Source organism: Mesocricetus auratus, unplaced genomic scaffold (genome assembly GCF_017639785.1).
Source record: "Mesocricetus auratus isolate SY011 unplaced genomic scaffold, BCM_Maur_2.0 Super-Scaffold_100021, whole genome shotgun sequence".
Taxonomy (NCBI): Eukaryota; Metazoa; Chordata; class Mammalia; order Rodentia; family Cricetidae; genus Mesocricetus; species Mesocricetus auratus.
In genome coordinates this window covers 33,345,686-33,373,663 of record NW_024429202.1, presented here as the reverse complement: position 1 = coordinate 33,373,663, position 27,978 = coordinate 33,345,686, and the positions used below count along the sequence as shown (strand labels likewise).

The window sequence follows — 27,978 nt, the reverse complement described above, 5'->3', positions numbered from 1 at the left end:
TTTTCACAAAGGCTGTCCTGGCCATTTAAATGAAGCTTAAAAACAATATCCAGAGTGTGGGACTTCCCAACCATGTCAGAAAGCACAAACAGCTCACCTGAGGCCAAGAAGGCCAGACCCTGCCCCTCCTTCTTCCCATGTCTCAGATTTTGCTGAAGCATAGCAGGGAGACCCACAGGCATCACCCATCAAAAATAGCCATGCTGTGAAGGAACAATGGCTGCAATCAAGCCAGAGAGCTATAAGACTGTTTGAAGAATGCTGAAAAGTGTGAGAACACCCCAGATGCCAAGGCAGTGACTCTTTCTGTTCCTTGTTTACAGGCCATGATTTCAGTGCCCACCCCCCATCAAGGTTGTGTATAATCTTGGAGGCATATCCACCTAGGAGTCCAAGAATATACTAATAATGAGTGTTTGGAAAGAGAACAACATGATATTAATTTGAAGTGTAGAAAAAGAAAGAAATCTGCACAAATCAATACCTTTCCTACGGGTTCATTTCAGTCAGGGCCAAGGTTGTGGATCAGGGTTTTGTTTGCAGCAATGTAAAGAGAATCCTCTTCTAGTTACCAACCTCAGTTGTCAACCCACACATGATGCTCAGAGCAAAGAATAGTGAATAACTAAAAAGTACTTAATGGTGAATGGTGGAGTGCAGGAGACTATAATGCTGCAGGAAAGACAGTAAGGCTTCTCTTAAGATGGGAGGGCTGCTAGAAAGTATATTCCGGGAAAAAAAAGTAGATTCTGAGTATTCTGTGGGTGAGCCTGGGTATTGCAGAAGTCAAGAGCTGCTGAGGATATGTGCTCTGGGTCATCAATATGGCCTTTCTGGCTCTACAGCACCTTCCAAATTGTGGTGTTGAATAAATATTAATGGAAAATGAAAGACACATGGAGTTCCAGAGGAGAGGAGAGGAGAGGAGACAGAGGACTTGAGAATTCATTCTGCCCCATTTCAAGCTGGATAAACATAAGATGGAAGAATATGAAGAAATCCTCCGAACTAAGAACTAAAAGGGTGGGTAAAGGAAGTAGAGGAGAGTATGAATAGTGCTTAATATTATAAGATTCCTCATCACCACTTTGTGATTTGAGACATTTATCTCATGCATTTATTCCTTCCAATAATACAGTAAATAAGGCCAAAGGTAACACACATATGGCAGTCAAAGATGGATATTATAAAGTTAAACTTTAGAAAATTAAATGATTAAAATTCAGACAAATACATTTCCAACAAATAAATAACTAAAATAATAACAACAAAAATAAGTACGTAATACATTTAAGTGTTATAAATAAGATTTGAAACCGAGCTACAAACACCAGAGATGACAAATGAAAATGGAATAGGAACAAGAGTTGGTGTTCAGTTCTTTTTTTTTTTTTTTTGGTTTTTACGAGACAGGGTTTCTCTGTATTGTTTTCGAGGCTGTCGGTCCAGCCCAGACTCGAACTCACAGAGATCCGCCTGCCTCTGCCTCCCGAGTGCTGGGATTAAAGGCGTGCGCTACCACCACCCAGCTGGCTTTCAGTTCTTGTTTGAAGCTGCTAGTAATGAAACCTCTTTTGTGAGATTTTGGTTAAAGAAATGAAAGAGGTGCTTACTGTCACTCCAAGTCAAAGAAAAGACAGGGTTTCACTTTTTTCATTGCTACAAACAAATATTACCAAAACAACCTAAGGGATAAAGGGTTTATTTCCACTCATAGTTCAAAGGAACACAGCATGTGGTGGTTTGAAAGCAAGTGACCTCCAAAGGTAGCGGCACTATTAGGAGGAGTGACCTTGTTGGAGTACATATGAACTTGTTGGAAGAAGCATGTCACTGTGGGGGTGTGCTTTGAGGTCTCCTGTGCTCAAGCTGTGCCTAGTGAAACAGTTCACTTCCTATTGTCTTCAGATCAAGATATAGACCTCCCAGTTCCTTTCCCAACACAGTGTTTTCTTCAACAATGAAAATAAACTAAACCTCTGAAACTGTAAACCACTCAAATTAAACATTTTCCTTTATTAAAGCTGCTGTAGTCATGGTATCTCTTCACAACAATAGAAACCTTAACTGAAACATAGCACATCATGACTGAGACAGCAAAGTAGAGAGTGGCTAGCAGCTACAGGAGATGAACTTGTCCCATCTGTGTAACTTCAAGGATCAGAGAGTAGAATGCTGATGTTCAACTAGCTTGCTCACTTTTACTGTTTTATCCATCCAGGTACCCGAGCCATGGGATGGCACCATCTACATTCACAGGAGTCTCTCTTCCCTCAATTCATCCTCTCTGCAAAAGCTCTCAAACACACTCATCACTGCACACTATTGACACCCTAGGTGTTTCTTTGTTCAATCAAACTGACCATTAATTTTAGTCAAGCGATTATCCTTTCTGTCATAGATTTGCACATCATTAGAAGGAGTCCTGAAGTTTGGGGAATCCCCAGATGGCATAGTGATGCTGTTCAGAATGCAGTGTGTAAGAATAAGGCTTCTGTGAGCAGAACAGGTACTTAAATCACCCATGGTTCACATGCTAGGAGAGTGTAGCTAACAACATGTACAGGCATCATGCCCAATTTCCTTCTGCAGAATCAATTTTGTCTTCAGTATGTAGACTTACTTGTGTTCATGACTTCACATAATGCAATAATCAGATCTTCACCTTTATAGAGATAAAATAGAAGAACAAGTAGAAATAATTATGCATCAGTGAATTCCTTATTTTGGTTAAAAATGTTGGGATATGAATGACATGGTATTATTTCTTGTTTTAATTCCTCATAATGTCCATCTTGGCTAACAATCCATCCTTAATACACAGTCTGGTGTGTTTTCAAAGGCCTATTTTGATCCTTAAATTAATTGATTAAAACTTTAAATTCATCTTGTTAATTAAGTGATGGTGATGATGATTCTTTCTACAAATAACAGCTTTGAATGCTGAGAAGCAGCATGGCGTTGTCAAAGGCAGAGTAGCAACTCATGTGAGAAATGAAAAGATGGCACCACTGAAGCTTTTTTTCATATTGAAAATAATCTCCAAGGTAGTTTATAATGAAGAAAGCACATTATATTTCCAGACTGGTGAAATTTCTCACACTCGCCCCACAGATACACATGGATGACTGGAACACTTCTGCACCCATCATCTATAAGAGGCACCTTTGCTAATTTTACCAGGTCTTCAGCTGTTTGAGTTTGTCCTGTTATGAGTACATTCTTTATATGTATATATTTTCTACTCTATCCAACACATTCTTTGTTACTTTGCTTAAGAATATGTTAAAAGAATACCCATTTCCCAAGAACACCATGTCTAGCTTCAGACATGGTTCAGTTCCGCCTTTCAATGATCCCTGGTGTCTTAAGGATTTTTATTGTATATTACTGAACTAACTTTCAAAGAAAGACTTGCACTTAGTACATTTACAAACATCTAGTTTATCTTAACAGTCTCCAACTAATATCTGAATGTAAGAACTAACCATTGACATGCTGGTTTCAAGAAAGTCATCCATGTCCAACTACATTGTAGGAAAGTATTCTTAGAAATGTTCCTATATATAGTAAGAATATATAACAGGTATCAGCTAACCTACTGTTAGCAATATAATAAAGAAAGGTGTGTCCATAAAACTCAAAGGGCCTTAAGATAGTCATTTAAAGGATAAGTGTGTGCTGCTATTTTGTTGTGGTTGTTGTTCCATGGTTTGTTTGAATCCTGATCACAGACACCCCCTCCTCCCAGTCACTCTCCCCACCACTATTTTTCCCCACTCCAACAATCCACTCCTCCTCTGTTTCTGTTTAGGAAAGGGCAGATTTCATATGATTATCAACAAAACATGTCATATCAACTTGCAATAAACTTAAGCACTGCCCCATGTATTAAGGCTAGATAAGTAAGGAAAAGCCAGTAAAAGAGTCCCAGACAGCCCTTGTTCCCACTGTTAGGAGTCCCACAAGAAGACCAAGCTACACAACTGTAACATATGTGCAGAGTGCCTAGGTCAGTCCCATGCAGGCTCCCTGGTTGTCGGTTCATTCTCTGTGAGCTCAGGTTAGTTGATGAATTTTCTTGTGGTGGGTGCATGAGACAGTGTGTCCTCAGTCAAACAGCAGAAAGAGGAATGCTACTACTCAACTGGTTTATTTCCCCTCCTTTATTTCAGTCTAGGATCCCAGACCATAGAACAATGTCAGTTATTTAAAGTGTGGGTCTTTACAATTCAATAAAATCTCTCTAGAAACACCCTTACATACATGCCCAAAGGTGTGCTTCTAAAATGATTCTAAATCAATTTGAAGATGAAGACCAGCAATCATAAGGACAGGACACCCTGTTTAGTCTCTGGCCCATTATTACATAAGATGATCTGATTTGATTCTGTAAAATTTGCGCTTTACATACGCAGGGTATTAAATACTTGCTAGATAGTGGTTTGTAGACATTTTTTTGAAGTCTTATCTTAATGGTTATGCTGGGAGTTACTTCCTTTGTTGTAGAGGAAAATACCAGTTTGATGTAATTTCATCTCCCTACTTCTCTTCTTTGTACCCATACTTTTAGCCTTAAATCTAAAACATCATTGTTCAGATGGATACTTAGTGTTTCCTCTTTCTATTTTCCAGTAGTTTGATAATTCAGAATCTCCTATATAAGTCTTCAATCCATTTTGAGTTGATTTTTGTATATGAGTATCCAATTTCATTGTTCTGCAATGGATAGCCAGTACTCCTGGCCTATTGCAGATGCTTGGCAAACTTCCTGAGAAACAACTGACAACAGAGGCCAGGGTTCATATGTGAGAATGAAAACAAAAACTTTAAAAGACATGGAGAAATTGCTGAGGCAATGAATAGATGGGGACACAGCAAACAAGGTTCCTTAGTGAGGGTCAGAAGAGGTTAATCATATCTATGAGGGTAAACTGAATAATTAACAAGTGGGAAATGACCTGAAGATGTGTACTGTGTCCAAATCCCAGCTCTGATAACATGTGCACAGGGAAACAACAGAATTTCAGAGTGCCTTTGTTTCATTTTTTCATAAAAAAAGAAATGGTCATAAGTTTCATCAAAGTAAGATCCTACCATAACATTTTATAACTAAAACTGTATAAATCATAGCTTCAGAGTATGCAATGGGATCCTCAAGTATCAACAGAATGTGGCATCATTGAATAAAGTTTTAGTACCCTAATTGCTTTGAGAGATTCCATACAAGAGCCTACTATGCTCTGTAAAAACTCTCAAACTCAGCCTATGTCCAGAAAATATCTTACAGTACAATAAGAATCCTAATTCTATAATTCATTGCATACTCAGATGAGGTTCATGTAACTGACTCCAGTATCTTTGCTCACTTCAGAAACACATAGTCATGTATGTAAACATTAGCTGTACACATGGTTGTACTCCCATGTACAAATACATTGCATGCAATTTTTTTTGCCAATTTTTCACGAGGGAAAATGGAAACATACTGCCGTCCTTGTTTTATTGCCATGGTGGCTCAAAAACAGAATGGGTGATTTAGTTAAATTTAGTTAGCACAGGATTGCCTAGACAAAAATGGATTAAAATTCTCTGGCTCCCATTCCAATACATAACAGTAAATTTCAATGTCTCCAGCTTTCATTCTCAGATAGAACATGTCAGACAAAGTTAAGGATGACATCATCTTTGACTGCAGAAAATAAATTTACTTTAGTTCTTACTTGTAAAGAAAAAAATATTCAGGAAGAGAGGGAGAAGTCCAGAACAATGTTACTGGCTAACATTGTCACATGACATCCCTTACCTCCCCCACTACCTGCCCCTGAAGTAGATAAGACTGAGTGTCACTGTCTGACAGCTGGGATTCATCTTACTGTGTAAAATTGAAAGGGAGAGATAACCAGATGACTTACACCACGTCAATGGCAAGAAATCTGTATCCCTTTCACCTCCAAAGCCTGGAAGCCCTTTGAATACTTGGGCTGGGATCTCCTAAGAGGAATCTATTTTTCCGTGCAATAGTGTGAAGCTCCCACATTGAAGCTAAATATTCATGACTTCATGATAGTGCTTAAGCTTCTGCATTGGAAAAAAAAAGACTCTAAGTCAGCATTACACATTTTGGACAAGCTGTTATTTGACATACTCTATATGTTCTGAATAGTATTATAATTTCAGATAAATCTCTACTGACATCATTTCACCAATGTCATATCCTTAAAAAGCATCTGACAGTGAAGGGCACTTGCTGTGGATTAACTAACAGACACACGAAGAAGGATGTAGGAAGGAGAAGAGGAAATAGGCTAGAGAGGTGGCTCACTACCATGTTCTGTGTTGAGAATCAGCCCTCATCTCTCAGCCTCTTTTCTTTCTAAGCCACTCACAAAGCTCCCTGGAACTTCTTAATGGCTCCAAGCCTGCGGCATTTCTCAACTGAGTTACTGTACTGAGTTAGCCGTGCTCTTTCCTCTGTCTGGGGGAAATATTAAACAAAGTACATTATGCAGGCGAAACAATCATGGGGCTGTCTGCAGGCCAAATTGAGTCAGGTACCAAATGAGGTTGGGCTTGGGCATGGAGCCACAGAGATGGTTTTATGAAAGCAAATGGCTGTGTGAAGCTGTTCAGATCCATGAAATGCCCCTTCAGGGTGTAGGGAAAGAACCATACTACCTCTCTTGGTTTTCCTGTTTTTCTCCTCCTCAGAACTAGTTTGGTGCTTCCACCAAGCATATTCACTGATGGTGAATATGTGCAAAACTCACCTGTATCCATACTTTATATGGAGTTCATAAACGTGTAATTCCACATTTCAAACAATTTCATCCAATGTGTAAGGAAAACTAAATTTGCACTTTGAAACTTTGTGTAAAACTTCAGAAGTTCAGGATAGAAGGGACCTATTCAGGCTAGCAACACTCCTGCTAGTAGTTAATATAGTTGTCTGAGACTCTGTAAATCTCTTAAATAAACATAGACATCCCCCCATGTTATTTCATATCTACAGAATTTTCTTTCAAGGGAATGTACACTAACTTTCTCTGTGCTTAGGTTGTACTAGAAGATTTAGATACTCAGTAATGATGCAATTCTGCCTCCATGCTCAATTTGGAAGACAGCAAAGGAGTAAAGGAACACTTCCATGGCAGAGCAAGGAAGACTGCAGTGAATAAAACCTTCTCTCATTCTTAAGGATAAGACTTTATGAATTAGACTCTTGGACTCCAGACATGAGCTCAGGGGTTTCAGCAGAGTGAAAAGTAGGCTGGAAAACAGACCATCCTGCCAAAATCCCATAGCTTATGGTCTCCAAAAGATCAAAGGACTCTCAGTTTAAACAATTTGAGATCTTTCCTTCAGCAGTAGCCTGCTCTCATGTAGTAAATCTGGTAAATCATCTCCACACCTTTCCTAAATATATGGTTTTCTCTTCCTTTCTAGTATCACCTACTTTCTTAAATTTTAATTCTTCAGGCAGCCAATATACAGTTCCTCCAAACTTCCTAACTCTACGAGCCATACTGGCATCCTGCACATCTGTCAAATTCAGGAAACATATGTTTGTGTCCAAACCATTCAAAAGCAAGCAGCTGCATAGGGGCATTGCAAAAGACAAAAGGGAAGGACGGAAGGAATATGTGCAAGGTTCATTGATGAGAAAGCCGGGCTGGACACAGCAGCTTTCATTTCATGCCATACACTTCTTTACAGGCATTACAATGCCAGGTTTATTTTTAATCCAGATGGTAACTCCTCACAAATATAATGACAATCTTCCAAAACAAAGTATGGTGTCTTCTTCCAGGAGTGTAGGTAAGGCATGGGTAGTGACCTCTCTATTGTAAAATAATATGGTTGGATTTCCAATGATACAGACTCCAGGAAGAGTTATTACTTGGAGGGCAAATGAAATCAGAGGAGCAGAAAGGAACCTTCTACCTCTACCTGGACATAGAATAAGCAAAAAGGTGATCCTCTGCCAAATTAGTGGAAAGGACACACCTACAGGTATTTAGAAACAGGTATACACCTGTACCAAAGCTTTGCTACTCTGCTCCATCATCCGAGATATTGAAATAAAAGGGTGCATGAATTAATTCACAAGATGCAGCAGCAAAAGATGTCGAGTGGGTTCGGTGAGAATGGTTTATGAGGTGAGGAAACTAGACACACCACTGTCGTGAGGTGAGAACGAATGCAGAGCCTTTCTGTTTTGCAGCTTTGAAAATTAGATGCCTTGAGTGAGCCTCCCTATTCATGTTATTAATATAATAAAAGAAACACTAAGATGAAAAACCCAAACCAAACCCCAAGTCAACGTCCTACCCTTTTCTACAACTGAAATCTTCTTGTTCTCAAAAGGACCATTGGATAATCTGCATTATTGTTTTTCTGTCCAGAAAAAAATAAGCCAATGATTTTTTCCACAACATAAAAGATTGACATTTCCATCATATGTTTCTAAAACTAGAAAGTGAATTTCATTTTAAAACATAGTGTGTAGATTTGAATTTATCTCTAAGGAAAAGAACTAGAAAAACGCCATAAGTGAACAGCCTCTCCAACCAACTCACAGAGGCCAGCGAACTAGCAGTGTTTCCAACTTTCTTGAGAAGGACTAAAAAGGGAACCAAAATGGAAAATAATATTCTTCTGATGTTGAAACACAAATGAATAAAAGAATTAAGTCCTCACATGTATTCCTGAGTTGACCTGGAATTAAAGGGCATTGAAGATCCCAAAATATAATAGAACACTGACATCCAGCCTTGAATCTGAGAACTCTATCAGACCCTGAGGTTGTGAGCTATTATTCTAAGTATGAAATGGATTATAAAGGCATTGGTTTTCTTTTAAATATCTCGAACTACAAGTGGGCTCTTACAGATCTTTCATTCTGAATCTGCAATCATTAAGGAGTCCAAATTTAACTTAAAAGCAGATAGGTAGCATATATAAGCAAACAGCAGAAGGAAAAACAAATTCTAACTCCTCACAGGATGCACTTGTAGAACTTTCCAGAAAAAAACAAAGACTTAAACGTTAAATATGATGAATCTTGACATTTAAAAGACACTGACAGAAAGATGTTAAGAGGAACATTGGTGGTAATTGCAAAGACATGTAAATAATTCAGACAGATGGGTAGATGAATTAGTACATACAGTGAAATAACATTCATAAACACAAAGAAATGAGCTACTAAGCTATGAAAAGGAAAGGAAGATACCTAGAGGTATGCTGTTAAATGAAAGAAGCCAATATAAAGATTACCCATGATATGATTGTTACTACATGCATTCTTTTTTTTTTACATTTCTTTTTTCCCATATATTTTTATTTAACTTTTTATGCATATCACTTTCAGTTCCCTCTCCCTCCCCTCCTCCCCCACCCCCCTAGTCCTCCCAATCCATCACCCTCACTGTTGGGGAAGTCCTGTTATTTGCCTGTGCATTTGTCAATAAAGTACTGTCTGTCCAATAGAAAACCTAGATAGGAGGGACTAGGAGTCGAGGAGGATTCTGGGAAGGAGAAACACAAGAGAGTCGACATGTGACGCCATGGGGTAGGAAGCCGGGAACTATTCTCCGGTAAGAGACATAATTAGATTAACAATTATGGGGTAATTACTTAAGGCAGAGCTAGTCAGTAAGAGACAAGCAAGGCCAACAGCTTCATAATTCATATAGCCTCCTGTGTGTTTATTTGGGACTGATGCCGATCTGGAACCAGGCGGGCGGGAAGGCTCCTCTCAAGAAAAAGCTTCTCTTAACAAAATGGTGATCAGGAGTGGGATCATGAATTTCCACGCAAAATAACAAAAGCTTTAAAGGAATTTTAGAAACAGAAGAACAGAGAGAAGCACAGATTATTGGTAGCAGCATTTTTCTCAGGTGTGCTCTGTTTTGCTATCGACAAGCCGAGATTGACGTGGCTCGTTTACCGGAGTCTTCCTGACTCAGCATAAAAAGAAAAAAAAAAAAAAAGCAAGGTTGTTTTAAGAGACTCTGCTACCGATTGAAAGGGGTGTACGTACAGCTGGAAGTGGCAGCTTTTGCTGGAGGTCAGCATGGACTGAGGCGGTAATCTGGAGTCACGCTTACGCCCGCCATCTTGAAATGGCAGTTTAAAACAGCCGCGGTTTTACAGATAAGACACGTGGCCAGAAAAACGTAAAGATTTGCAGTAAAGTCAGACTTGGATGAACAAAACCTTTAAAGGTTTACAGTGTGTTTAAAAATATACGTGAGATTGAAAGAGAAAATGAAATGACAAAGTGGTATATAAATACAAAAGCCGGTGTTGTGGTGGCGCACGCTGGTAAGATTTACTCCAGAGGCAGAGGCAGGCGGATTTCCAAAGAGAAACCCTGTCTCAGAGAAAAAGAAATAAAAGTGAAAGAAATAAAGTAATAATAGATGGAAAATACACAGAGAGTCTGGATACTGTATGCTATTGTGTTTTTCAGTTTTTTGCTTGCTCAGGAAGGAACTGCTACTAAAGTACACTTGATTATAAATGCTGCTGAATTAATTCAACTTATATCTTTTGAAAATGCATTGACTTCAAAATTTAAGTATAAGGATATGTTACTCGGAAAAGGAGTTTTAGTTTATGTTTCCACAGAAAATGAAAAGCTGAGGATTCCTTCCAGTCTTCTGTGGTTTGACGAACCAAAACCCCCGGAAGCAGTGGATCAGATGTTCCAACAATTGAGACATCTAAGATGATGCAGCTTACAGACCCGGAAAATATGGACTTATACAGGTTTCTGAGTTTTGTCATGATCCCCATGGTATGAACAGCGCCCCCTTCCAGCAGGAAGCAGTTTGGAATGAGCGACGTCCCAATTCCCATCTTGTTTATAAATCTTTGTTTTCATTTAAAAGGGATTGTTTATAATTGGCTAATGATCACAGCCGATCTCTTGTTAATGGAATAAAGGAGTTATGGTATGGGTATTGTTTTTCATTTATTGAGACAAAATCAAGGTCAATTTTGTGATGTGTATGTTTCTCCTCTTGATTAAGTATTGTGCTTATACAGATCCTTTGAAACGTAATGCATGCTTGAATGCAGACTATAGATAGTTACATATAATGGAATTTATAGTTAGGAAGTTAGGTTTTCTAGATATATAGAAATGTATTTGAGACAGATAGATAGTCTTCAAACCTCTCAAAGACCTTCAGAAAAATGGCATTTAAAATGGTTTAGGGTTTTTCTTGACAATGAGAAATGTCTGCCCTGGCAGCACCAATTATGAGAGGAAAATGGGCATCGAAGAAACTCGTTATGGAGTTTGCTTTCAACATGGCAAGATTAGCCATTTGGGCAAGAAACTGCTCTTGCCTAGACTGACTGTTGCTGTATAAACTGGACATGCAGGACCCACAGGAAAGTGAATGCTGAACTCAGTCTTACAGGGTTCCTGCTTCATGGAAGATTACGAGAGACTTTCTGCAGGACAAAGAAAAATGAATGATAGACTGTCAATGCAGATGGACAGTTTGAAATTTCCTGCTTTGCTGAGAAGTGTTCCAGACACATTGTGGCCTATGGGCTGAAGATGGATGCCCCAACGTTACAGAGGAACTTCGGGTGACTGTCCAGGCAGTAAGATACCTCTGTCAATCCTAGTGTTTATATATTATCCTTCTGTGGTCTTTGATGGAGTTGAAGACAGATAGTTATAATTATAGTTTTCCTTAGTTATGATAAAAGATAAGCTACATATAGGACTTTGGACTCACAAGGATGGGATGGATGATATTTTCTTTAAATCTTGCTAAAATATTGTGACTATGTTCTTACTTGATAACTGTTCTGTCATATACAATTTGACTATGTTAAAATTAAGACCTTTCTTTTGTTTAAACAGAAAAGAGGAGATGTTGGGGAAGTCCTGTTATTTGCCTGTGCATTTGTCAATAAAGTACTGTCTGTCCAATAGAAAACCTAGATAGGAGGGACTAGGAGTCGAGGAGGATTCTGGGAAGGAGAAACACAAGAGAGTCGACATGTGACGCCATGGGGTAGGAAGCCGGGAACTATTCTCCGGTAAGAGACATACTTAGATTAACAATTATGGGGTAATTACTTAAGGCAGAGCTAGCCAGTAAGAGACAAGCAAGGCCAACAGCTTCATAATTCATATAGCCTCCTGTGTGTTTATTTGGGACTGATGCCGTTCTGGAACCAGGCGGGCGGGAAGGCTCCTCTCAAGAAAAAGCTTCTCTTAACACTCACTCCACCCCTCTCTGCTCCCCAGGGAGGGCAAGGGCCTCCATGAGGGATTTTCAGGGTCTGTCACACCATCCCAGGAAGGGCCCAGGTTCTTCCTCATGTGTCCTGGCTCAGAGAGCATCCTTCCACATGGTATGGGTTCCCAGAATCCTTCTGTATGTCAGGAATAAATACTACTCCACTCTCCCAGGTCCCACAGATTGCCAAGGCCTCCTCTCTGTCACTCAGGTTCAGTGGGAGGGTGTCTGGATCAGTCCCATGACCTCAGTCATCAGTCTGGGGTCCATGTGTTCCCCCTTGCTTAGGTCAGCTGCCTCTGTGGGTTTGCCAGCCCGATCTTGATTCCTTTGGTCATCACTCTTCTTTGCAACTGGGTTCCAGGAGTTCAATTCGGTTCACAGCTGTAGGTGTCTGCCTCTGCCTACATCAGCCATTGGATGAGAGTTCTAGGATGGCATATAAGGTAGTCATCATTCTCATTATCATGGGAGGGCATTTAAGGTATCCTTAATGCCAGTTGGTGTCATTCTTGTAGATCTGTGAAGATCTCACTAGTGTCAGATCTCTCCTCCAACTTATACTGGCTCCCTCTTTTCTGCTATCTCCCATCTTTTTCTCCTCTATTCTTACCCTGGTTCAATCTTCCTAAAAGTCAAAAAATACAAAGAAATGGTAAAAGATCTCTGGTTGATGAGGGTCACGGGGTGTGGAAGGGGAGGAATATGAGAGCACAGAAGATTTTTGGAGTAGAAATGTTCCTATTCTGTGTGACACTAGAATGCATGTCCCAAAGCACACAATATCCAGCACCAAGCAGGAATCCTATTGTCATCTACAGACAATAATTGATAACAACAAGTCAATAACATCTCATTAGTTGGATCAATGTATTAATCTAATAGAGAGCATTGGTAGTGAGGCTGTACAGTGTAGGGCGCATATGTAGAAAATGTCTGCATCTTCAATTTTACAATAAACCTAAAGCTTGTCCAAAACTAATAAGTCCTTGAAAATTATAAAAGCAAATACAAGAAAACTCCACCACCAGGAACGATAATATGTAGGAAATCTGATCTAGTAAAAGATCTAACTGTGCCCTAATATGTATCAAAGAATATGGGAAAGTCACAGGAATGCGTTCCATATCTGGAGGAAGCATAGTAAGATTCAATATGTGCTCCCAAAGTCTATCTGGATGACAGGGCTAAATGCTGAATTATTGCCTTAGGCCCCAAACGATGCTTAGGCCTCCTCAATGACACTCCTGCCTCACCCTCCTGGGAGAGTGGAGTGGGGATTGGAGAAGGGGTTGGGGGAGGGTTGAAGGGAGAAGGGAGAGGAGAGGAGGGGGAGGGAGCGAGGATTGACATGTGAAACAAATTTGCTTCTAATTTAAAATAAAATAAAATAAAATAAAATAAAAATAATGTTTAAAAAAGGTATACACCACCACTGCCCAGTTCTACATGATATTCTTAATAAAGGAAGAATAACAAATAAAAAAGTTCAATATGTGTCAGACTCTAAGTAGATAGATAACTTGGTAAAAATGCAATATTTTAAAATCCATTTCCTATATTTTTTCCTAAATTTTTCAATGACTTTCTATTTGTGTGAACTAGCTATGATATAGAAGCAAGTGAATATGAATATTGAAATGAAAAAGAAAAGAAAGGACCAGCAGCCAACCTTTCCCCAGGAATTAGGAAGCTGTGTCTGACCAGTCATTTACCTACTCCATTAGTTAGTAGTTGTGGGCAATACTTCTGGAGCAACATATTTATTTATTTTTTCTTTATATGTGCAATTTTCATCAAATTTTTCACAGGTCGTCACCTTGTAAACATTTGTAAAGTTGTTTGAACCTACCTGGAAGATACTTCTTTCAGTATGGTGACTGTGTGTGTGAGATTTGGTCCTCTGGGAAGTACATCCTATGGTAAAGCTGTAAAGATCTGAAGTATTTTGGTGATGATGACTGCAAATAGGATATAATATGAGGCAGACAGAGATCATGGCACCACCAAGTCAGGTCTGCTGACCTGGGTATAAACAGAAGGAGAAAGAAGGAGGACTGAGTAGAATGAAATGAGCTATGCCATAATTAAGAAAGTCCAGCAGTGTTTCATGGGAGTCCAAGCACAGAGGATTCATACAGGCTTACAGTTGGCAGAAAAGACCTAGCTCTGGCTGACTCTGGCTGGTGTTTAGCAGTTCCAGAAGGATCGGAACTGGAGCTGTCACTAACTCCCCTCTGCCCTGCACACAGAGACTTTCTTTTGCAAAGGTACTTGACTTATGCTCTCTGCATCTGGAGCTGCAGAGTACATGGAAAAGATACACTACATGAGTTCATAGACCATCTCCAGAGTTCCCATGGGCTCCTCCTCTCAGTACAGTTAGAAGAAAAGATTACTGGACATTACCACACCAGCCACCACTGTAATAATCTTATGTCATAGGTGTAGTCCTTGTCATCCTATGCACTTCTTGTTCAGAAAATTTTGGGTGGGTTGCTGATAATGTAACTTTGACCATTCCCTGCCCAGATGAGAAGGTGAGCCAGTAGTCACCACAAACCCAAGCTCTCACATGCATGATAGGCTCAAAGCAGCACAGTAGATGGTTTGACTCGGACATAGAATAGCAGGCCTGAGAAGATACAGTGGCAGACTGGAAAGGAAGAAAATGAAAGAGATGGAATAGCTTATGCCATGTACATGCACTCTATCGTAACTGTTAGTCATGGGAATAACAATGGTGCACAGATAGATGATCTAGTGGCCTTCCCCCACAAGCTGTGCTTCCTCACTATGCAGAAGCAGGGCCATTGCTCCTAAGGATAACTAAGGGCACAGGAAGAATAATTTCCTCCAAACAAATGGTAGGGAGAAAACAGAATGAAAATTTCCACCAATCCAGATGATAAGCAGAAGAGATAAAGGCAGGGTAATTTCTCATAATAAAAATAGTAAGTAAACTGAATTCTATACAAGATAGTGACCACAGGAGACATCAGTGGAGTCAATCCCCAAGTAAAGATTAGGATAGGAATTAAAACAGAAATTAGAAAGAGGATGAAGGAGCCCTCTGTAAGTATAAAGCAGTGATAATGGGTGGATATGATCAAATTACATTATATGCACATATGGAATTCTCAAGTAAAATTTTAAAAGATAGAATAAAATGAAGACAAAAACATGCTCTCTATTTACGAGGTGTATTTATCTGTAGTAAATGTATAGAAAAATCAGATATCAAGATAAGGGAAAAAGACACAACAAACGTCCCTTAACCAAAATGCTATGAGTATCATATTAATTTCAGATCAAATATGCATTGATAACAAAAGTCATATTAGCAAGGTAATAATGAACTAATCCAGAGTAGTGAAATATTTCTATGTTACAATATGGTAAGTAATAAACAAAAATATGTAAAATGCAAATTGACATGCTTCACAGGAAAATAGATTCACTTTCCTTGTTGATGGGAAACTTTGAGTACACTTTCCAATGGTGACAGATTATAGGACAAGATAAGAAAAATGAATAAGAAGTTAAGATGTGAAACACTTGATACTATAGGTTAAAATGATCTCCGAGATATATGCAGGAATCTGCATAAAGACCGAAGACAAGTCATTTTAATAATAATTACTGAAAAAGTACAGAAATTATTATGCTGTTAGAACATAAACTAGCTTCAAAAATATCAGAAGAGTCTTGTCATTGAGCCTTTCCAAGACAAACCTCAATACAATAATGGCAACACACAATAGCAGAAATGATAATTAGAAATGGCCCCCATAATGGGAAATTGAAAACCAGATTCTAAATAACTCACAAGTGAGAGAGTAAATCATAAGGGGATTAGAAAATTAAAATAAAAAGGTGGTTAAAAATAGTAATTATCTATGGGCTGTAACTAAAGTTACAGTCTCAAGAGAAAGTGGTAGGTTTGAATATGAGCTAAACACAGAATGGACAAATTTAATGAATAAATTATTTGGCCTAAGAATTAATGAAGAAAGATGAGAATAACCCCAATGAAAGCAGAAGATTATAAAAATTAGGAGACACTGTTTTAGAAAATAAAACTTCTAAAAGCAACTTCATAGAGAAATAGAGAGTGTGAATAATTCCAAAGTAATTTAATGAAGTACACCTCATGATTCAAATTACTCTCTTTCTCCTTCAAAGACAAAACTAACACTTTACAAATACAATAAAACATTATCTTTGCAGAAGATTCTACCTCACATTTTTATAATGCTTCCAGAAGGTAGAAAAAGAGAGAGAGAGAGAAACATGCATTCTAAGCCAGATGTTCAAACTGAAAGGTACTAATGACCAAAGCCAATTTCACACAAGAATATTAATGTAAAAATTATGAAATATTAGAAAACACAATTCTATATCACCCATTTCATAAACTACAGAGATGCATAATATGAAATTTAGAAAGAAAGTTCCAGGCGAATAAAGTTGATTTACTACCAGAAAATTGATTTTTACCCATGAAAGACTAAAGAAGAAAAATGGTATCTTTTTAAATACAGAAAGAAAATACTTGATAACTTTTGACCTCCATTTATAGTTAAACAAGAGCAAAGATCTGAGAAAAATATCTAAACATGAAAAGCGCTTTAGATTTTAAGTTTTATTCCACAATAATCAGACAGGGTACATGAGATTATTCCAATTATTGATGTATTTATCAAGGCTTGTTTTGTGTCCCAACATGTGGTCTGTTATAGAGACGTTTATATACTGCTGAATGGGATGTAGATTCTTTGGTGTTTGGGTGGAATAATCTGTAGATGTCTGTTAGGTCCACTTGATGCAATATATCAGTTAATTCTAAAGCCTCTCTGTTTTTGTTGTTGTTGTTTTCTCCAAATGACCTGTCTATTGAAGAAAGTAGACTGTCCAAAATCACCTACTCTTGTTGGGTTTGTGTTCATCTGTGTCCTTGATATCATTAGTAAGCTTTTTATGATATGAGTGCACCATTGTTTGGTGTGTATATGTTTGGTATTGCAAAGATTTCCTGATGATTAATTGATTCCTTAATGAAAATGAAGTGCTCTTCTTTGTCTCTTCTGAGTGATTTTAGTTTGAAGTACATTTTATGAGAAATTATCATAACCAGGCTTGCTTGTTTCCTCATCCTACTATCTTAGAGTATTTTCTCCATCCTATCATTTTATGATAGTACCTATCTTTAAAGCTGAGTTTCTTGCAGACAACAGATAGATGGATGTTGTTTCTCAATGTATTCAGCTAACCTTTTTCTTCTGATTGGAGATTGGAAGCCACTATTACTTAGAGTTATTATTGAAGAGTATGTACATACTGCTGTCATTTTCTTTTGCTAGTTTATTTTCTTAGGCATGCTTTTATTGCATTACATATATCTTGGTCTGTTTCCAAAGTCTGGGTTTGAGGTGCCCGCACCACAAGCAACTCCGAGGTATCAGGAAAGGAAAGACCAGATGTCCAGCTGTTTGTACTAAGAAGTGTATTTATTTTGCAAGTGTGAAGAGGTCTCTTTCTTGTAGGAGGGAGGGAGGGAGCAGTCTTTTGTTTTGTTTTGTTTGTTTTTACAAGACAGGGTTTCTCTGTATTGTTTTGGAGGCTGTCAGTCCAGCTCGGCCTCGAACTCACAGAGATCTGCCTGCCTCTGCCTCCCTAGTGCTGGGGTTAAAGGCGTGTGCCACCACCGCCCAGCTAGGAGCAGTCTTATATATAGTCTTACAACACAGTAGAAAAACTGTGGAAGAGATCATGTTTTCCTCCTGCTAGATGTTGATGTTGGTGGGGCAATGCGGAGGCAGTAAACCAGGACTAGAAAACAGGATGCACCTGTGGCTATCAGCTGACAATCAACTCAGAGACCCTGTGGGGGTTAGGCCCCAACATGAGTTTATTCCTCTAGTAATTATATAAACTCATCTAGACTAAACAACTCATTACTGGATGGAGATTGTCTCAAAGAAGAAATCAAGTGCAAAAATAAAATAGTCTAAATGAAAAGGAAAATGCAACTCCACAAAACCTGTGAGACGGATTAAAAGCAACCCTAAGAGGGGAAGTTACAGCTCTAAGTGCTTACATTAAAAAATCAGAAAGAACACATACGAATGACCTAATGATGCAACTCAAGAATTTGGAAAAACAAAACCTATCCAAACCTAAACCCAGGAATCATCAAGAAATAACATAAAAATCACAGAAGATATCAACTAAATAGAAACACGGAAAACAATCTGAAGAATCAATAAATCTAAGAGAGTCCTTTATGATGATAAGATCAATAGAGCCTTAGCCCTATCAACCAAAAGACACAGTGAACTAAGATGATACCAAAAAAGATTCCAGTTGCCAAAGCAATCCTGAGGGAAAAGAGTAACACTAGAGGCATTGTGATTCCAGGCTCTTTGACATATTATAGAGCTATATTCATAAAAACCATAATGTTCTGGCACAAAAACAGAAATGTAGACAAATGGAATAAACTAGAAAATGCAAACATAAGTACACACAACTATAGTTATCTGATATTTGACAAAGATGGCAAAAAACATACACTACAAAGAAGGTAAGACAGTATCTTCAAAATAAATGGTGCTGGCCAAATTGGTTATACACATATAGAAGAAAGAGATTAGACCATAATATATTAACCTGCACAAAAATTATCTCCAAGTGTTCAGTTTAGAAATCTGATGCTAAAACTGCTAGAAGGAAACATAGACAGTACCTTACATGATACAGATGTAGGAAAGGTCTTTCTGAATAGGATTACATTTGACCAGGAATTAACACTAACAACTGGTACATAGAGCCTCAAAAAATAAAGTTTCAATACAGTTAAGGAAACAATTAATTGGAGAAAAAATTCATAAAATGAGACATAATCTTTGTCATCTATACATCTGACAGATAATTAATATCAAAAATATACCGAGACTTAAACAAAGAGTCAAGGAAGCAAATGGCCCAATTAAACAATAGGTTAGTAATCTGAATGGAGAATTCTTGACAGTAAAAACAAAAATAACTAAGAAGCACTAAATATCTAAGAGGGTTTATCAATCAAGGAAATGTAAATTAGAGATAATTCTGATATTTCATCTCACCCCAACCAGAATGGCTAAGTTCATCAAAACAACAATTAGAAAAATGCTTGTGAAGCTGTGGAGAATGAGGGAACCTCATTCACTATTAATGGGAATGCACAATGGTGTAGCCACTCTGAAAATCAGTGTGTGCCCAATCCTCACAAAACTGAAAATATAACCTAAGTGTCCTTCAATGGGTGAATGAATAATGAAAATGTCATACTTACAAATGGTGGAATACTATTCAGCTGTAAAGAAAAATGAGCACATAAAGTTTGCAGAAAATTATTGGAACTGGTGAAATGTTATATTATTGGGTGAAGTAACCCAGACTCAGAAAGACAAACACTAAATATTTGCTTTCATCTTTAGGTCCTAGCCCCAAGTTCTCAAATGTGAGTACAACATGGAGTAACAACAGAAACAAGGAAAGTATGAGGGACCATTTGGATGGGGTGGGCGGACTTAAAAGAGGAATATCAGGGTACAGCTGATTTGAAGAAGGAAATTTAAAAACGCAGCGGTGTTCATCTATGTAGGAGAATCGAGGTCAGTACAGAAGGAGAAGGAAGGAGACACAAATATATTTGTTTAACAATGTTATTTTATATTTACCTAAGAAAATACACATTACACACACACAGACACGCACACACACACGCGCGCGCACACACACACGCAATATATATGTGTGTGTGTGTGTGTGTGTGTGTGTGTGTGTGTGTGTGTATTACCACTTAGAATGACAATACCTGCCATATGTATCATCAACTAGTAAAAGTCTCTGTACATCAACTAATAAAAGTCCCTGTACCAGGCATGAGAATCTTCCTTTCAAGTTGTTGGTCTGATGAGTCCAAGTGACTTCAAAAGCAATATAGGTATTGCTGTCAGCCTTGAATGCCTCTCAGAGGTTGAAGGTAAGACCTTATGTCTGTGGATACTGTCTATGTTGGATGCAGAATGAGGATGATTTAAGCTGGATCTAACCTGAAAGCCTCCTTCCTGTAGTCTAGCTTCCATTATCAGGAGGTAATATACAAGCTACCAAGAGAAGGAATCAACTAATAGTCCTACCAAGCTATGAAACCTATGAGCCACGGGAATGGCCAGCATGGCAAAATATCTGGAAAGGGGCAATGGAGATACTCACACATTTGGAGTAACCAACTGCTGTCTATGTGGTCTTAAGGCCCATTCAACATGGGAAATCATGCCTAGTGATGAAAACCTAGGCAACTACATCAGGCTAGTGAAGTCGTGGATCTTAGGAAGAAAATCTATTAATGCTAGCCTAGTGTGATCTCTTAATTACACTCGAACTCTTATCTTTTTACTCACAGGTAAGTGTACTCCTTCCCCTCATCAAAGAAGCTCCTCTCTACAGTAAACGGAGACTGCACCAGAAAACCACAGCTGGACCCAATACAGAGATCCTCAGATTGTGGAGAGCCACAACAGATAATGCCAGGGTACAGCCCCTGGTTCTATGCTTATTGGAAGGAAGAGTGAAATGTCTGAAAAAGCAAAAACACTAGGAATCCTGCTGTGAGATTGCCTCTCCTAGAAGCTACTGCATAGACATACAAATACAAAAGGGGAAACACGTCTCATGGGATCCCAAGCATAGACAAAGTACTTGAAGCAACTAATAACTGCCAAGAGACAAAGAATAATTAGATTCCCCCAGGCATGAGCTCCAGCCATGGCTAGTCACCTAATACAAAGCCATGAGTCCTGAAACCGTATATACACACGAACAACAAAAATGGACTCAATGGTTTGTATTTGTGTGTTTCATGAATCAAAAAGAAAAAAGGTTATCAATTTGGGGGGTATTACTGAGGATGGATGAAGAAGAGGAAGATGTCACATAATTATTTTATTTTTAAAAAGCTTTCCCATACTGTCACTTCCTTATTCTTATCTTGCCACTGCTGGAAGAGGGGAGATAGTTCCTCTTTCAAAGAGCAGATCTTTTTATTATTCAACATACTAACTGCTGTCTATGAGGGACAAATTAGATCAACCTGTGGCCCAATATAAAATGTTCAGATTCCTTAATCTTCAGGACCAGATCCAGTTACACAACCCACTGTATGTCTACGTCGACTGGACTCCTGAACTTGACCTATCCTGTAAAAACTGAGACTTACAGAACCTGCACACAAGTCACAGTATTCTGTCTGCTTGTATCGCTGTGACATAAAAGGTGTCGTTTGACACTAATCCAGTAATCCTGTCTTCTGTCAATAACTTTGAAAGCATGGCAAACTAATTTGCTAACTTGTGATTGGGTTGTTCTTATGGGGAAAAGTGAATGGGGATTTTTACCTTAAACCCATGTCAAATTCAAAACAAGCTAATTAAGCATTTTACATTCAAATGCACATGTATAAAATTCTAAGAAATGATTTGGAGGAATCTTCACGATTTCAAAGTAAACAATAACTCAAGTCAAAAATGCAAGCTGCATTAAAATTTCATAAATTTACTTTCTTTAATATCATGATAGCCTGTTTATCAAAAGATTATACAGAGATTTAAAGTGGTAGTCATTTATCTTTGGTGACCAAGGCCACATCCAGCCTTCCTAAATAATCCTCAAGGCTTGCTGTGTATAGAAAGGTCAGGCTGAAGATTACTTTATGAGATGACAGTCCCTCCAGGAAACCCATTCAAGGCACTTATTTTAGATATTTAAATTTTATTTTATTTGTATGAGAGCCCTGAATGTATGAATGGGCACAATGTATGTGAAGTCCCTTCAGAGACCACAACTGGGCATGGTGTACCTTGGAACTTGAATTACTGATAGTTGTGAGCCACTTTGTGTTCTGGGAACCAAGCCCAGGGCCTTTGAGAATGTAGTGGGTGATCTTAAGCTCTGAGCTCTCTTTGCAGCCTCAGTTCTGCACATTTTGAAGGGGCATGTTTGTAATTCTTCAGTCACTTCACTCTACGTTGTTGGCTGTCGTTAGTTTATGTCCTCTTCTCTCCTTGTTTTCAAAGCTGGGCAGTGGGCTCAATAAAATCGCCTTTACTCCCACGCTTATTTATCTATTTTTGACAGAATGTGGAACATGTGGGATGAATGTTCTTTTGATGATAAAAGAAAAATGTGAGGGAAACACAAAACTCTAACATTTTAGTTTTTAACAATATCCATTTTTCTGAATGCTTATTTCATTGTGATTTAACATGGGAGAGGGGTCTGGCCCTGTCCCACCCTATTGTGTCCAACTTTGCTGACTCCCTATGAGTACCCTTACCTGTGAGGAAGAATGCACTGGGGGTGGGTTGGGGAGTATGTGAGGGAAGGGCAGGAGGGACAAATGTGGTTGGATTGTAAAATGAAATTTAAAAAGAATACATAAATTACAAAAATAAAAAAAGGTTGTATGATGAGTCAAATAGGCTATCCTTCTGGATGTCTGGGTGGAGAGCAGAGTCTGAATATATTTGAATTCCTTTTGAACTTAGGTAAGTACTTGAGCAGAAAAGAGTTCAAATGTCACCATACCAAAACCTCTACCTTTATGGTTTCCCTTTTGTCATTTGCTGTAACCTGAGATGTCTATTCACCATTTTAGTCCTACTTCCAGGGCAAATCTCAGACCCAAATTGAGTAAGATGTTGCATGTCTGTCATCCAGCTAACAGGAAGTTGAAACAGAAGGATGATCACAAACTTGAGGCCAACCTGGGCTACTTGGAGCCAGCCTGTGTTACTCAAGGAGTTCAAAAGAATAAGCTTAATGAGACCCAAACACAACAATAGAAATAAAGAAGGCTCTAGACAAACTTATCATGTAGAATGCTTGCCTAGCATACATTTGATTCTCCTACTTCTATACCTAGGACTAAAAGCATCCTCCAAAGCCAAAGGGTTAAAGAAATGTTAAATGTATATACCAGGAAGAGAAATGAGGAGCAAAAAACTGGATTGCTCAAATGAATTAGAAATTTTGATTACCAGTGCTTGAGGCCAGCAATATTTGCGATGTTTCAGGCCCAAGGGTGCCAGACTGCCTGTGAAAAAGACAAAATTAATTAATGTTTTCTGAGATTAATTAGAAAATTAAATGGAAGTAAAATGAAAACCAGCATGGCTTAGCCTGCTCGATTTATGACCGTGTGTCAGTAGATTTCAGTGTTACTCAAGATTTCTGTGTTTTACTTGAATAAAAATACAGTCAAATTGCCTGTAATTGATTTTGCCTCCTTCCTGCACCAAATGCTCAGCCGAACTTCTAAGAATGTCACAGAACTGCAAATCATTGAGATCCCTGGCAAAATTAAAGCTCTCTGTAAAGTTCCTTTACTGGATATAAGCTAAAACACCCCAAGCTTCCAGTGGAATTTTGGAATATTAACACAGTCCACTTTGTTGGCTTTTTTTCCCTGAATGGCCCCTGTGGATACTGTAGGTTTTCCTAGTTATATTATTGACCAAGCAAGAGATCTTTGCATGGTGAAGAGGGCAACAGATGCAGGTGGCAGAAAACAGAGGCCTCAAAGAGTTATGTCAAATGTTCGACTTGGAAGTAACAAGGCAAACAAACATCTTCAAATTCTTTCTAAGCCCCGAGTCCTGCTTTCTACAGAGTGAGTATTTGTTATGAATACCTTCCACATGTCCATACAGAGCAACTGGGTAACTTGGAAAAACCAATTATGTGTTGCTATCACATCTATAGTTTAATACAGGTGGCAGTCATGGATATTACATAGATAGGAACTTACAGAAATATCTGTTTTAGTAGACACAAGAGTGAGAAAATGTGAAAGCCTTTCACCAGACAGGATATGTGTCTTAAGATGGTCATTCTTAAGATGGTCATGACGTGTTAACCTCTGTCAGTTTTACAGATTTGTATTTTCTGAGTTTGTTTTTACCACTGTTGTCAATCTTTTGCCTGTTCTTCAGAGCCTGTAATGAACTGCATATTGGGATAAACAATGGGGTTTCTGCAGTCAATGATACCCATCTAGGCAGCCAGAGGTTCTGACAAACTCAACAGATGACTGATTTCATCATGATACCACATTTCCAGAGCAAGTAAACAGGAAAGCTCATCTATTTCCAAACCCAGCTTGCCTATTGCCCCTAAAAAATCTTTCTCTTCTATAAGATGAAATATTCTCAATTCATGAATCACAGGTAAGAGTCAGTGAGATGAAAAGCAGAATTGGTTGTAATTTTGTCCCACACCATTTGGTTGGATACTGTCCCACACCAGCTGGAATGTGGGACTCTCTCATTACAGAGGTATATACATCATCTGGGAGCCTTGGGGATCCACCCCACTTCCACACTCTGTGACTCTCCCTACTCCTTATTTGTTCTGTAGGATATTTAGACAGTCCTCATGACTGAGCTTGCATTCCACTGTTGAAGTTAGAGGTGACATTTAGTTACTCTCCTCAACTCCCATACCCAGCCCATCTCTGAACCAAAATGTAAGATATAACAAAGGTGAGGTGCTGATCAATTGCAGAGGTGGCCCTCTCTCATAACCTTGAAAGGTGTGTTATGCTCAGAGGTTCCTTCTATTGCAGCATCAGTGACTTGATTTCACTGGTGAAAGCACGTTTCTGCTTTCTACATAAATGCTTCTGTTTGATGTAGCTACACTGATCTCTTCTGTTTTGTATTAACCACTCTTGAGTCCATTTACAGCATCCATATTCATGCTAATGTGTGGTTGAGAGAAATAATGACAATAGTCAAGGGGATATTGGAGGAGGGAGAAGAGATACACTCAAAGACATAAGAGCAATAGAAAACACACACTCGCAAAGAAAATCAACCACATGGCATGGTGGGAGTGGGGAGCATTGTTCAGCCTGTTGCTTGGGAAGTTTCTAAGTGAGATTTTTTTTTCATCCAGTGTGAGCCAAACCAGCCTGACGATGCCCTGAACCATGAAAATGACAGTGAAGTCAGATAAGTGTGAACCCAATTCTGTACTTACCTCCAATGCCCGCATACAAGAAGGATAATGTTGTCTTCCCTCGTGTCTCTCTGAGAAGCAAAGCCCCAGTGACCTGAAGTGGCACTGTCCTCACAAGCCCTTCATTCTAGTTCAGAGCTAAATGGTTTGTCTTGGCCAGCATGTGACCTCTTAAATGGGAAGTCCCTTCATCAGCATTCCTCCAAAATCTGCTTTGAGGAAGCTAAAATAAACCTAAAAGCAAACCGGCAAAATTTTTAAAACTTTTACAAAAACAAAAGGAGAGTTTCTCATACTGCCTTGAAATCACAGCACTGGTTGCCCTTGTCTGGGAGTGTTCCTCCTGCCTTTGTTTTTGGTTTTTTTCTGTCTTACTCCCTTACCATCCTTTGTGTGCTTTTATTTTATTATTGTTCAGGCACCACTATGGAGAAAGAACTCAGGAATGAAAATGCTCACCCCCGGGATTCTCTGCTACACCATGCTGCATAATTAAATTTTCTGCTGCTGGCACTGAAGGAGGCCCTTATTGGTGGTGGTGTCCAGCCTCTTCTTCAGAGAAAGATGGGTTGCTTTCTGTAGGCCTTGACAGTCTTCAGATTATCTACATACGGAAAAGAGAGTGGAGTGATTTTATTTTAACTCATTTTACTTCTGAGTTTATTTCCCAGTAGCTAGTCTGTGGTGAATACCAAAGTACCCAAGTCAGTTATTATCTCTGGGCTTTGATTATGTCTGGATCCCCAGCTCATTCTGATGAAGACACAGCCAATGAGGAAGAGAAGGAAACATGCACCGAGTCTGAGTGTGTTCAATCCTCTCACTTCTTTATTTACCCCTCCGCACACTGTGCAGGTTCCAAGGGTTCACAATAAAAAAGGAGACAACGATCAAATTTACCTTAGACAGTTGAATGTTGTAGGCAGTGAGTCTCAATCTCTCTGTCTCTGTGTCTCTGTGTCTCTGTCTCTTTTGTTTTCTCTTTTGTTGGCAATAGAGTACATTTCATCTCTCCGGTAACCTACTAGAGAATCGCTTAACCATATATCCAGTTTTCTATTATTCCCAACATATTTTTCACTGATGTGTCTAGTTTTTATTTCTACTGTGTCTATTTTTCCCCCAGTGCATTCTTTACCACTTTTCTAAATAATAGTCCATTAAACAGTTCACAGTGTGTGTTCTGCAGAAATGTAAAAAGTGATTGGCTGATACTAATTAAGGGGAGATTTTTGTTTCCACTTTATGCAGATCAATGGTGGGTTACATTAAAGCTGCGTTTTCTGACGAGCTTAATACAAAAGAACAGCTGTGCTAAATACATATTTCAAGACATACAGGTAGGTCAAATAAATGTTCCTTTCTTTGAAAAGTCTGTACATTGGAACCATAAATTTTACTTGCAGAGCTATGGGGAAATATAAAGGCTAATTATTCCCTACAATCATTGTTTCAGTAGAACTGAGGGGTAAAATTGGGAACTGTTAAACTACTCTGCGTTCATAATTTAATCCAGGTCCTCCTGAATAGCATGCGTTGCTATGCTATTCCTCTAGTCTGATTCTCAAAATGAATTTCACTGCAACCAAATTTCCTTTTTTTCTTAATGATCGTGAACTGAAGAAGGGAAAAGAAAGTTAGAACCAGTACGGTTTGATGCCTTTACCATAACTGTCACTGGGGTTGTCCCTAATCTACCACTCCCTGATAGGATTTATTTGTTTCCACAAGTACTTACTTCCTCTCTGGAAGTCTGAAGTAGGATGCTGTGGCTCTGAGCATGGCAATCAATAAGGATGAACATTTGTAAAATCTGTGAGGTTCAAATACTTGGATTAAAGGAATAACAGGGCAGAGGAAAGAAAGAGAAAACAGATAAACCTGATAACGAGTATTAGCCTGTGGTGCCTTTGTATCCAGGTGTGTGTGTAAACAGTCTGTATTTATAGCAGCTCTTTTGGTGAATTTTACTCTTCATAATGGCCACATTCTTGTTGCATTTTTCTTCCTTGACACTTCGATGGTGTTCAGTGGACAGTTTATCACAATGTTCTGCTCAGCTACCGAGACACTTGCCTACAACAATGCCCACTGCAATTACAGGTTTGCGGATTCACAGACAGGATGCTCTCATGGATGGACTTTTACTATAATTTCAATTTCAGTCAAGTACGTGTTCTGGTTAACTTTACCAAGAAAAAGCTGAGCTGCCTAAGGAATGAAATCAGTTGAAAGGCCTGTCAGGGAGGAATGTTGCAGGTTGACTTCCTGATTCCACATGTGAGTGGTGGGATGACTCAGGGCTAGTGGAGGCATCTGTTTTCCCTCCCTTGTGGTAATGAGATTCACCCAGGAGCATCAGGTTGTGGTAACTAACTTCAAAGAGAAAATTTCCCTTGAAGGAGATGGGAGGCAGCTGTCAAAGGTAGGGAATCAGGCTGTGAAAAGCAAAATTTTTAACATGGGTCCAAAAGCTCATGAAGCTATGGTTGGTTAAGGGCTTGGATTTTCAGCAAAGCTAGTAAAATTAATATTGGTTTGGAAGAAAGAAAACAATCTCTATTTTTGCCAATTGTAGGCCAATTGGATGAGACCAAAGTCAGATTTGCTGGTATAAAGTGAATGCTGCATTCTTGTAGGT

General features: G+C 38.7%; 1 long non-coding RNA gene across 1 annotated transcript in view; it reads right to left on the bottom strand.

The window, feature by feature from the left end:
- The window catches only part of LOC121133331, a 63,313-nt gene extending 37,851 nt beyond the window's left edge, over positions 1 to 25,462 (bottom strand). The window contains exons 1-2 of the long non-coding RNA XR_005870166.1: positions 25,359 to 25,462; positions 23,357 to 23,412 (exon numbers count right to left, since the gene is read on the bottom strand). This is a non-coding gene — a long non-coding RNA (uncharacterized LOC121133331). The remainder of the gene's footprint in view (positions 1 to 23,356; positions 23,413 to 25,358) is intronic.
- Positions 25,463 to 27,978: the final 2,516 nt, after the last annotated feature.